The 12,377-nt window shown below is 43.8% G+C and overlaps 1 long non-coding RNA gene across 1 annotated transcript in view; it reads left to right on the top strand.

Annotated features, from left to right (window-relative positions):
• Positions 1-12,377, top strand: part of LOC124723047 — a 563,016-nt gene that overhangs the window by 356,404 nt on the left and 194,235 nt on the right. The window contains exon 2 of the long non-coding RNA XR_007006487.1: positions 11,987-12,169. This is a non-coding gene — a long non-coding RNA (uncharacterized LOC124723047). The remainder of the gene's footprint in view (positions 1-11,986; positions 12,170-12,377) is intronic.

The following is a 12,377-nucleotide window of genomic DNA, read 5'->3' as shown; positions in this document are numbered from 1 at the left end:
CAAGTTCTAAGGCCTCCGATTTTTTTTCTAATTAACTGTTCACCCGAAATCGATGAAACTTGCGTTACTTCTCGACGTAATTGCCGTGCAGACGTACACATTTTTCACAACGCTGACGCCATGATTCCATGGCAGCGGTGAGGGCTTCTTTAGGAGTCTGTTTTGACCACTGGAAAATCGCTGAGGCAATAGCAGCACGGCTGGTGAATGTGCGGCCATGGAGAGTGTCTTTCATTGTTGGAAAAAGCCAAAAGTCACTAGGAGCCAGGTCAGGTGAGTAGGGAGCATGAGGAATCACTTCAAAGTTGTTATCACGAAGAAACTGTTGCGTAACGTTAGCTTGATGTGCGGGTACGTTGTCTTGGTGAAACAGCACATGCGCAGCCCTTCCCGGACGTTTCTGTTGGAGTGCAGGAAGGAATTTGTTCTTCAAAACATTTTCGTAGGATGCACCTGTTACCGTAGTGCCCTTTGGAACGCAATGGGTAAAGATTACGCCATCGCTGTCCCAGAACATGGACACCATCATTTTTTCAGCACTGGCAGTTCCCCGAAATATTTTTGGTGGCGGTGAATCTGTGCGCATCCATTGAGCTGACTGGCGCTTTGTTTCTGGATTGAAAAATGGCATCCACGTCTCATCCATTGTCACAACCAACGAAAAGAAAGTCCCATTCATGCAGTCGTTGCGCGTCAACATTGCTTGGCAACATGCCACACGGGCAGCCGTGTGGTCGTCCATCGGCATTCGTGGCACCCACCTGGATGACACTTTTCGCATTTTCAGGTCGTCATGCAGGATTGTGTGCACAGAACCCACAGAAATGCCAACTCTGGAGGCGATCTGTTCAACAGTCATTCGGCGATCCCCCAAAACAATTGTCTCCACTTTCTCGATCACGTCGTCAGACTGGCTTGTGCGAGCCCGAGGTTGTTTCGGTTTGTTGTCACACGATGTTCTGCTTTCATTAAACTGTCGCACCCACGAATGCACTTTCGACACATCCGTAACTCCATCACCACATGTCTTCTTCAACTGTCAATGAATTTCAATTGGTTTCACACCACGCAAATTCAGAAAACGAGTGATTGCACGCTGTTCAAGTAAGGAAAACGTCGCCATTTTAAGTATTTAAAACAGTTCTCATTCTCGCCACTGGCGGTAAAATTCCATCTGCCGTACGGTGCTGCCATCTCTGGGACGTATTGACAATGAACGCGGCCTCATTTTAAAACAATGCGCATGTTTCTATCTCTTTCCAGTCCAGAGAAAAAAAATCGGAGGCCTTAGAACTTGAATGCACCTCGTACATAGGACAAACATGCAGGAGCTTTAAAACAAGATGTTCACAACACTGCAGAGCCCCAAAAAATAACAGCACCCATAGCACATTTTCTGACCACCTAATAGCCCACAACCACCATCAAACTACAATAGCAATAAACTTAAAAATACTGCAGTCCAGCTACAGCCTATACCACATACTAACAATAGAAGAAAACTTCCACATACGAGTACATAAGGTAATAGCAGAAGGCAAACAATTTTTAAATGAATACAATGCGCTCTGTCAAGGCACATTACTGAAAACATTAAAGGAACTTTGCAGAAAAGGCAACACAAACAGCTAAAGGAGCTTATACACACACGCATAAAAGCGCTCGCACACGGACACGCATACACACACACACACACACACACACACACACACACACACACACAGAAAAAGAGAAAAAAAAGTAAACAAAATTTAAATTCCGTGTCAAACTCACTCGCGAACAAATCAACGCCGACGGGTTCAGGACACACAACATACACCGTCTTTTGCGAAGTAAAAAGACGATTGCAAAACCGAAAATACGCAAAGTACATTTAATATGTGTGAACAGTGCCCTCTGAACAAGAAAGAAGAAAGATCAGTCACAGCAAAACGTGAGTAATAACAACTATACACACAAAACATGTTGCCAAACAAAAATCACGTTTTATAAAAATCAAGGTGTAGGTTAACTCGCTGATAAATTTCACATTTACATCGTTGGTTTGCGGATGACAGGTTATCAGTGCAGGACACCATGCAGATGATCCTGCAAAACCATGTAATGTAACATCAAGGTAAGAACAAAAACGAACAAATCCTTTCTTTATACCACATTTTGTTAGATCAGCTAAAACCTAAATTATTTCACTTTTACAGTTGTCCAATAAACCAAACTCACTAATGATGGCACAGAGGTGCTGAAACATGTTTGAGTAACAAGAAGAAACAATGCTTTGCATAAAAAGCGGAACCTATATCCAATAATGTGTCCAGATAGTTTTGATCAGATGACGTATAGCAGATGCAAAATAAGTGTCGCCGGAAAATGAGATACGCGGGAGAAAATGTTTGGATGAGTACAGAAGTATTTAAGGATGGACAGTAAAAGATACTTCACTTAATGGACGCTAGATTTAGGAAATGGCCTAAAAAATTATATAAAATATTTGCGAGAAAAAACCTTTTGCGAAGTATTTTATCGTTTCAGACATTTGTTTTCCATGGCGTTCCTCTTTCAACTAAACTGTGTTGTAATTTGCGCCCAGCAATCAATGAATGCGCTGTCTGAATCGGATACGCCGCTGTTACGGAAAAAGAAAACATTACTAGTGCTCTATTCAGATAGCCGGCCAACATAGACACTCACGTGTAATTTCTCCACACTCCTATCGGATGACTGAACGAAACAATTACCGGTATGGACTCCGCAACTTCCTCGACAACAGTTTTCTAGTTCTCAACAGCACAGCTATCTTGCCATTAAGGGGAGTTGGAATGCCCTATCTCGCCAATGTTAAATTTGCTAACTTTGTGTACCTTTTTCTTTGGAACTATTATCTTCAGAACTTTGAAATTCTGGCAGAGGTTTTCAGCATATATTGTGAGCCCACTGAACTAGAACCAATGTTTTCTTTTTGTTGGTATAGTATTTATGAATTTTTTACCATTAAGCCATTTTTTATTGGAAAAAGTATAACATAAACTTCCCTAGTTCAGAGAATAAGCCAGTTCTTGTCATGATTCTAGTTCAGTGGCCTCTTTGAACTGTTTTGCAGCATTTCTGAAAATTTGAATGTTGTTGGTTGAGTGGTTTATGAGATAAAGGTACATGTAACACTAAAAATGTCAAATGCCAGAAAATGCGATTAAAGTAATTTATTATGAAAATTCACAAATACCTTTTATTCTATTATCAAAAGTGTCCAGCAGAGTAATCAGGGTCATCTTCTAGTTCTTCTTCTTCACCTAGAAGCTTTCTTCTCCTTGCTGCCCTTGCTTTTTTTGTATTAAATTCAGCTGCATACTGAGCCTTCCTTACTCGCACGCTGTCCAGAAGCTGAAGACCTCTGATGGTGTTGATACCAGGAGCAATGCCGAGCCTTGCCATGACCTTTAGCCTACCCATATGACCATCATTGAATGAAATAACAGCATCACTGACTCCCCATTTCAATGTTTTTATCCCAACAAATACATTCTTAGGTACACGAGTCCAAATGAGGTTGTTGAACGACTCGTTTTGATTCTGGGTACAACCATGAAGACATTTTCGCAGAAGATCAGGATGCCCCAAGTCTCTATATATTGGTTTAATTACTTCCATAACAGCCAATGGAATATAATTTTTATGGTGATAAGGATCCCCAGTAGCTTGAGATTTTCTATAATTGCACCATGACTGAGGACCATCTGGACAAGCAAAATGTTGAGGATTATCATCAGTTGATGATCGATGTAAATATGTGGCCCATACAGCTTGTCTCATTTCCTGCAAATTATTTGCATTATTTCTTATTGCCATACCATAGTATTGTTGTAATTCATTTATAATTTTATCTGACAGGCGACCTCTAATGGTTTTACCATCTGACAAAATTTTGTCCTTCAGATTCTGTTTCAGTTTCCTTAGACGAGTGCCCATTCGTTTCTGAACATGACCGACACATTCTAGTTTAGTTATTGTCTTATTGACATATGGCATGGATTCTGTAACACTTTTGTATGCCTTGGAGTCCCCATCTCCAAGGAATTTTGTGTAAAATACTCCCCGTTCTTTTTCTGATCTGCTAAACATTTTCACAGCAGCGGCAGCCTCCATGCCTCCACTCGTACCTTCATAATTCTTGCTACATATGTGAGCTGCTTCTATCTTACCAGATGCACAATGGTAACAATGTTTAGTGAGCACTTCATAGTCCAAAACTTTACCGCTGTCCACACTAGTAACAGTAGCAACAGCATTTTTGGATGTGTGACCCCTTTTCTGCCAGGTTCCATCAAAAGCAACAGGGATATCTGGGTTTCCTTCATTTATATATTTTGCTTCACTGGCAGCAGCTTTCATTGATAAATCTGCTACAGACTGAACAGCATCTCCTATCACTTCAGTGTAATTGTCAATTTTAGCAGGTGGAGGTGGAAGATTCATTATGGCACAAAATGTTTGAGCAGCAGTATGTCCTTTACCAATTGCTCTCATTGCATACATTAGCCTGATATTACTCTCAAACAAATTGCTACTGCATGTTTTAGAGCTCCAAAAACAGGTCTCATTTTCACAACTGGCACAAACTATAGCAATTTTGCAGGAAAGTCCTATAGATTTTGTTATGTTCATATCAAAAGAACCTCCACAAAGATTACAACACAAACATTTCTTCATAAACTCAGTAAAAACAGGAAAGTCGACTAAAACATATTGTTCATTAGAAGCTTCATCTGTAATTTCACTTGCACAGTTTGATAACTTCTTTTTTGATGCACTGGTGGGCGTGTCTCCTTCACACATCTCAGCTGTACAAACGTCAGAACTTTCACCAGCATCAACAGGTGCTGAAGCAGAATCACTTGAACAAACGTTATTTGTAAATCTATTACCGCGAAACTTTCGCTTTTTAAATAATGATGCACTCCTAGGCATCGTAGAAACTACGCACTCACCACTGAAAGTCAAAACAAGACAGATAACAAACTCCAAATGAGCGACAAACTAAACTCGAGGCTCAAAACAAACACTCACAGATCAAAAACTGAACAATAAACACAGCTAGTCGTAAAAACAATGGTACCTATGGAAGGATCAAAGATTCTACAACTGAAGAGTGAAATCCACAGCCTTCTATATGTAATGTTTTCGGAAATGCGAAGATTTAAATGTGTACAAATCACAAGATGGGTAACTTTGCTGGGCGCACATGTAATTTTGAAAAATTAAATAAAAATACTTCCAATTGGAATTTCTTAACAAATTTTGCACCATTTTAAGCAGAAAATTTCAAATTAAGTTATAAGGTTAAAAACTGAAAATGTGAATTTTTTCCATTTTCCGGCATTCCAACTCCCCTTAAAGACTTCTATACTCTTATATTTGAATCCTACGGTTATGTCGCTTAACTGGACCTGTATTTTGATTTCAAACTCTTTGTGAATGGATGTTTTTATTTAAGACAACTGTGGATTTGTTCAGCGGTATTAATTTGAGGTCACGTTGCTGGCAGTCGTAATGTTTGCTCTTGACTGCGTTTCTGGCCATCGACTTAGCTTCAATATTGGTTTCCACGCGATACATGGTTCACGGCAGTGATGTACCTACTCTGTATCTGTACCCAAATCTTGCAGCTCGCTGAAGACAGCAGAGCTCCTCTGATTGCCCCACTGCTTGGCGCATTCAGTACAGCAGTCGCAGACAGGTCTAGATCATTACGTGACGATGAAGTGAGCAGCTACCTGGGGTTCTGGCGAAAGCACCAGATCTAAGATGTTGCTGCTGGTCTGACTACTCCTTGTCCAGCGCAGTGAGCATTGCTGCCTTCCATACTGCAGGTTGTAGCACTTCGGAAGCGACTGGCTGTGTGCCATGGCCTGCTCAAGGCAACGATAGATGTCTCTGCGGTCAGGATATTGCGGTCGTACACTGTGGTAGCCTTTCTAGCTGACGAAGTAAAACAGCTCAGCTCGATGTATCTTCAGGTGGCACGTTCATTGTAATTTTGGAGCTATTACTTCCTGTACACCCTTCGTAACTGAAAACCTGTCAACTTCGTTCTCGCAACCTGCGTGAATTTTATAGAAAATAATAAGATCCCCACCGGTAAACAAATATCTGTGTATGTATAGTACCTGAGAGATTCGGTAGCTCAGGTCTTTGAGGCCATCCTCTCTCACCGTATTCATCGCCACCTTAACCAACACCACCTCCTTCCCCTTACCCAATGTGACTCCCGGCCTTCCTTCTCCGCCCACAACCAGCTCCGTAACCTTACCAATATTCTTTCCCTCTAACTTAACTCCCGTCGCTTCGCTATCTTTGTTTCCCTTGATCTTCAGAACGCCTATGACCGTGTCTGGCATCCCGGGCTCCTCTTCAAACTCCAGACCTATGCTCTCCTCATCAACTTAGTCCGTCTCGTTGCTTCCTCCCTCTCCCGTCGTCCCTCCTATGTGACTATCCACAATTCCAACTCCCGTACTTTCTATCCCTCTGCCGGCTTGCCCCAGGGTTCTGTCCTTTCCCGTCTCCTCTATCTCGTGTGCACTACTGATATACCCAAAGCTCCACCACCTGTTCATCTTCTCCAGTTTGATGATGACACCGCCTTCCTAGCCCTTTATCCTACCCTTCAACGGTCCCAACGTAACCTCCAAATCCAGCTTGGCCAATTCACTGCTTGGTGCAACCAGTGGTTCCTCCGTATTAACCCCACCATGACCCAGGCGATCATCATAGGCCGCACCACCCGCTCCTTCCGCCTCCGTGATTTCTACTTCACCATTTATGGCTGTCCTATCCACCTCACTCCTACCCTCAAATACCTTGGCCTCATCCTCGACCGCCACCTCACCTGGACTCCCCATCTCATTACCATCCAACACAAAGCTCACAACCAACTCCGCCTCCTGAAACTCCTGTCCGGCTGGACGTGGGGTCTGCATCCTTCCACCATCCTTCACACCTACAAATCCTTGATCCATCCCATCCTCTGTTACGCCAGCGTAGCTAGGATTTCCGCCCCTCCCTGGTTCTATAAAGCCCTCCAAATCCTCGAACGCCATGCGCTCCGCCTCGCCTTCCGCATCTGCCTTCAATCCCCCACGCACATCCTCTATGACCTCATCCCCTTGCCCCACCTTCTCCTTTTCCTTGAACACATCCGCACACTATATATTGTCCGCTGCCTTGATCCCCTTCAACCCCTGGTGTCTCCCTTCATCTCCACCCCCAACCCATTGCCGCGCCTTTACCGCTGTGTCCCACCCTCTCTCCATCTTCACACCCTCCATCTCCTTTCCCAACGCAACTTCCACCATCTACCCCTCTGGACGGTGAGCTTCGCCCTGACATCTACCCTTCCTTCCAACTCTAACCCCATCTTCCTGCCTCCTCGTGAAGGCTCCCTCTCCTCCCTCTCCCTTCTCCTGAGTGGATTCCCCCTCCTACTCCCCCTTCCACTCTTGTGCTCCCTTTCAGTGCCTCTGCACTCCCTCCTGCCTTGTTTTCCCTCTTCATCACCTGCCTCACCAGTCTCCTGCCCTTTAGTGTACCTGCTGACACCCCTACTCTCTTCATCCCGCCTCCTCCCCTGCTGCCCCTTGCTCTCCCCTCCTTTTCCATCCTCTCTAACCTTTCCCTCAGCAGGTCCCACCTGTCAGTTTTATTCTTCATCATGTGTGCTCCAAGTGGGTTTTAAGTGTGCTGTTCTGGAGTGTTTTTTAATACTGTGGCCAACTTTTAACCTGTGCATGTGCATTCAGTGTTTTCTTTGTGTTTTACGAATTGCCACTTGAGTTTTTTAACTTTCTGGTGACTTTTTTAATTGTCCCCCATGAACGTCTCCATATGGGGCAGGGGAATGAAATCATAATAAAGAAAAAAAATCGGTAGCTCGATCAGGAAATACTAGACTACTAACCTTATGCTCTGGTTTATATCCCACACTGATACTACGTGTTTCTTTTTTTTCGTTTATCGCTTATTACACATTTGGTCACGATTTCTTAACGTCAAAAATTCGAAGTTGCACCATGGTACGGAGCCAACATTAAAATGGATCAGCCATTTCTAAGGTTAGGCTAATATTCCAATTTGGTATTGGTTCCACACACTTGACAAGTAGTCAAAGAGAACGGGAAGGGGGGGGGGGCACGAATGTTCTTTAAGCAGTTCTATTTATAGACAACGTCTTTAATAGTTCTTGGAGTACGCTGCTTTGAAAAACTTTAATTAGTCTCAAATCTCCTTTTCAAAATGTATCTTCCATTTTCTAGAAAGCTGCACTGTCTAATCCAAAACTCTCTATTTCCATAATGATCACATGTTAGTGGCAACGTTACGGAGTATTTTACTGATCTGATTTGTATCCGCAATTGGACACAATTAAGTTCTTTGACAGTCAATGTCCTCCTCATGCACCAAATAAATCAAATGCATCCCGGAAACGTTTACGACAAACGATGCTCTGGTATCTAGGAGAAGTTTCGTGGATTCATTTCATTTCTGACGCACGTTTTTGAAAACTCGCGGAACTCTCTCAGCAGTTCGCAAGAAAATCTGTTTTGAACATTACAGCTATGGAGAGTCACATTGTTGTCACCAGACTGCAAAGTCTGCAGACCCATCTATCGGTTCGTACTGAACGACCAAGCTGATCGTTAAGACGCGATCAACTTGTAGCCAGTCAGCACCATATTTACAGGACACGGTGTCTAGCCGCGCGGGGTAGCCACGTGGTCTAAGGGCGTCTTGTCCCGGCCCGCACGGCTTCTCCCGTCGGAGGTTCGAATCCTCCCTCGGGCATAGGTGTGTGTGGTGTCCACAGCGTAAGTTATTAAATTAAGTAGTGTTTAGGCTTAGGGACCGATGACCTCAGCAGTTTAGTCCCGTAAGACCTTACCATAAATTTAAAAAACAGCGTGTCCCATCCAATGGACAGGTGTGCTGGGCGCTATCTGTGTACCAGCTAAGTGGGCTGTGTGTCGGTAGGATGTGGTTGCACTTCATGAGTGCCGTTCCCGTACCTTGGTCTAGTTACTGCAGCGCAGCGAAGCGGCACATTACTTCGCTTCGACAACGAGCGAATGTCTCTCCAAGCACTGGCCGGTTACAGTGTTGCTTATTGGAAAGCTAGGGTCACGTCTACATACCCACTGGAACAGAGCGTTTCCGATCAGTTAAATCCTGCCTAGTCGTCAAATTTTAATCCTGCCTAATCGTCGAATATGGGGTATCTTGGAAACCTGCTTCCTCGGATCGAGAGACAAACAATTCAAACAAATCGTATTAATGAGTTTTATTACTAAAAGTAAATGACAATACTTAACTTTGAGAATTACATAGATGTGTCGCAAACAAAGGGTGACATCCGCAACAAACAAGCTTCTTCAGTATAACAATTCTAATACAAGCGAAGTAATGAGCTTCGACCCTTCTACTCAGGTCGCTAGTCTTGAAGCTTCTCTTTGACTGGCCAGCGACCAGTCGGGCGTGACGCTTATGTCCTCTTCGCGTAGAGGTCACTGCTGTCGCATCGTCGTCCTGGAGAGGGGTCGGTCAGCATGCTGTTTGCTGACGTCTTGTCACAGCCCTCTCTGCTCTATCGTTCCCGGCTAGCGTGCCGGCGCTTGACGTCACGCCGTAACACGGTCCCTTACTGGTTGTTGGTGATAACAGGGACTTATAATTAGAAGGTCGTGTCAATATCGGAAATTAGTCTGATCTTACCAATCAGCTCTGTCAAGAGAGAAAAATTGCTGATTTTGTCTTTAGTGGCAAACAAATAGAAAACTAGGCACAAAGGAGAAAGCAAAAAGACGATATGTACTGCCTTCTAAATATTTTTGACCATTTGTGTTTATATTTTCTCCAACAAATAAATGTTGACGTTTTGAAATATTTATTCATCATGTATCCTATTCTTCCTGCAGTGTGTAGAATTTACCATACGGCATCTGACAAGAATGTCAATTACGAATTTTGTTTTGTTATTACGGCACGAGTCTACCATTTTGTTAGACAGCACTCTTTCACCGTTCAGTACTTCGCTGAGCGACGCGCTCTTTACTGACTATGTACCATGAACAACAAAGGAATACAATCGTTGCTGACACTGTCCTAAAATCTGGCATGTGGCCTGTCCGTGGAGTGGAGCAACACCGACTCAAAGGAAGGCCTCGGCGCTTGTGCGTGACGTCACGTCAGATAGGCACGGCGAACGCCAGGTCTGTTTAAGGCATACTCATAATGGTGGTGTCTCCCTCTCTGACACTGGAAAATGTGAAACTATTGGCGGTAGTTGACCAACACACATTATTCTCAGAGATTTCTGCAGTCAATTAATTGTGCAATTCATTACACTTCTTAACAAATAGTGTACTACTGAACTTAAATTTCCACCTGTTTTAAGGATTGGCATACAAAAACAACTTCATGGTCCAGCAGCAACAGAATTCGTAATTCTTTACCTTATTTGTAAATCTGAGGAAGTTACGTTTGTACTGGGTTGCTTTTACAAGAAACTGTGAACATATTTGTGTTCTTCTTTAGGTATCTTGGTTGGCTATGGGGTGAGGAGCACTGAATGTTAATGAAATATCTTGCGATTGTACACGTTGGGGGAGGGGGTGGGGGACAGAAGAAGAGGCAAAAGAGAGATACTTGTTTTATCAAATAAAAATTTTTTATCTTATAAAGTTTCTCCTTTCAGTTGCAAGAGGGGAATATTTATCTTTTCTAATGTGCATGTTTAAATGGTTCAAATGGCTCTGAGCACTATGGGACTTAACATCTATGGTCATCAGTCCCCTAGAACGTAGAACTACTTAAACTTATCTAACCTAAGGACATCACACAACACCTAGTCATCACGAGGCAGAGAAAATCCCCGACCCCGCCGGGATTCGAACGCGGGAACGTGCATGTTTAAAAAAGTTTAAGCTCAGCAGTATTTTCGATGTATGAAACTATTTTGTTTCCTGTTTAGAATTCCTTTCGTTGAAAACGACTGTAATCTAATGACTAGCAACAGTTGAACATTTACACATGTAAATTAGTTCACATTTACAGTGACGATGTCAAACGAAAATAAATAAATACATAAATAAAAGAAACGAGTTAATTGTAAGGGTGTTGGGGTAAGTTTCGATAACTAAATGGATCAAGTAAATACAGTTACTTGAATGTAAAATTTCCGAAGCTTGCAATGGGGCAAAGCATCTTCTCATATTGATCTACGTTTGTTTCGACAGGATTCAGTGATACAGAACTATGATCTTCATTTGTAGCTTTACGATAGTAAGAAAATCTTTCATCTAAATTAAACTGCAGAATCCAAAACAACACCAAACATTTTGTCCACAAATAAGAGATTTATAGTGATAAGCACTCCCAGGCGTTTCTGCCTGCAGCAGACCTGGCGTTCGCCGTGCCTAGCTGACGTGACGTCACCAACAAGCGCCGAGGCCTTCCTTTGAGTCGGTGTTGAGTGGAGCCTGTCCGGGGCGGTTGCCGATCGAGGACTGAAGTGTTGGTGTGCAGCGCAGCGATGCGGCTCAGTAGAAGCTTCTCTCTGCTGGCCGCGTTCTGTGTGACAGCTGCAGTTGGTGTGAGTGAGGATCGTTGCCCTAGTTGGCCCCTGAAGCCGCAGTAGAGCGTCGGCGGTGGAGCGCAAGGACATGGCTTATACTCGTACTTCTACAGGTTCCCAATGACAGCGTCCTCATCGCTCCTGCCCAGCTGTAAGCATTCTGTGCAGCAGCTGCAGCAATATTTGTGTCTGCAGATGTGGGTCACCTGTGGCTATATCGACAGCCTCCGACAGCGCTATAGGATGTCGATGCTGAAGCTCAGTGATATGGCTCATTAATTACTTCTGCTGTCCTGGCTTGCGAGTCCTCAGTAAATACTATCGTGTCTGTCTCTCGCAGCTGTAGTGATTTGTGTGTGTTTGCAGGTCTGGGTCACGTGTGTGGCTTCCCCGGGAGACCAGTGGATGGCGGCTTCTACTTAGACTTGAAGGTTGCGCGGCCGGGCGACACTGTGGAGTACTTCTGCTGGCCCGGATTCTCGCTGTTCGGAAAGAAGGAGCGCGTCTGCCTGACCGAGGGCTTTTGGTCCGACCACATGCCCGTCTGCAGTAAGTACCATCATCCATTCCACAAAGTTTTCCTTGTATGTACTTCCCAACACCGTATCCATCAGGAAGGCCAGGGTATGCAGGGAGGATAACTTATGTCAGTTCCGTGTGACTGAGAGGGCACCCATAGAGTAAATATCTCTGGAGTGAGCATTGCGTTCTGCGCATGTTGTCAACATTAAACCAGGATTGTCACGTGTTTTCGGGA

This window comes from Schistocerca piceifrons, chromosome X, assembly GCF_021461385.2.
Source record: "Schistocerca piceifrons isolate TAMUIC-IGC-003096 chromosome X, iqSchPice1.1, whole genome shotgun sequence".
NCBI lineage: Eukaryota > Metazoa > Arthropoda > Insecta > Orthoptera > Acrididae > Schistocerca > Schistocerca piceifrons.
This window is presented reverse-complemented; position numbering and strand designations above follow the sequence as displayed.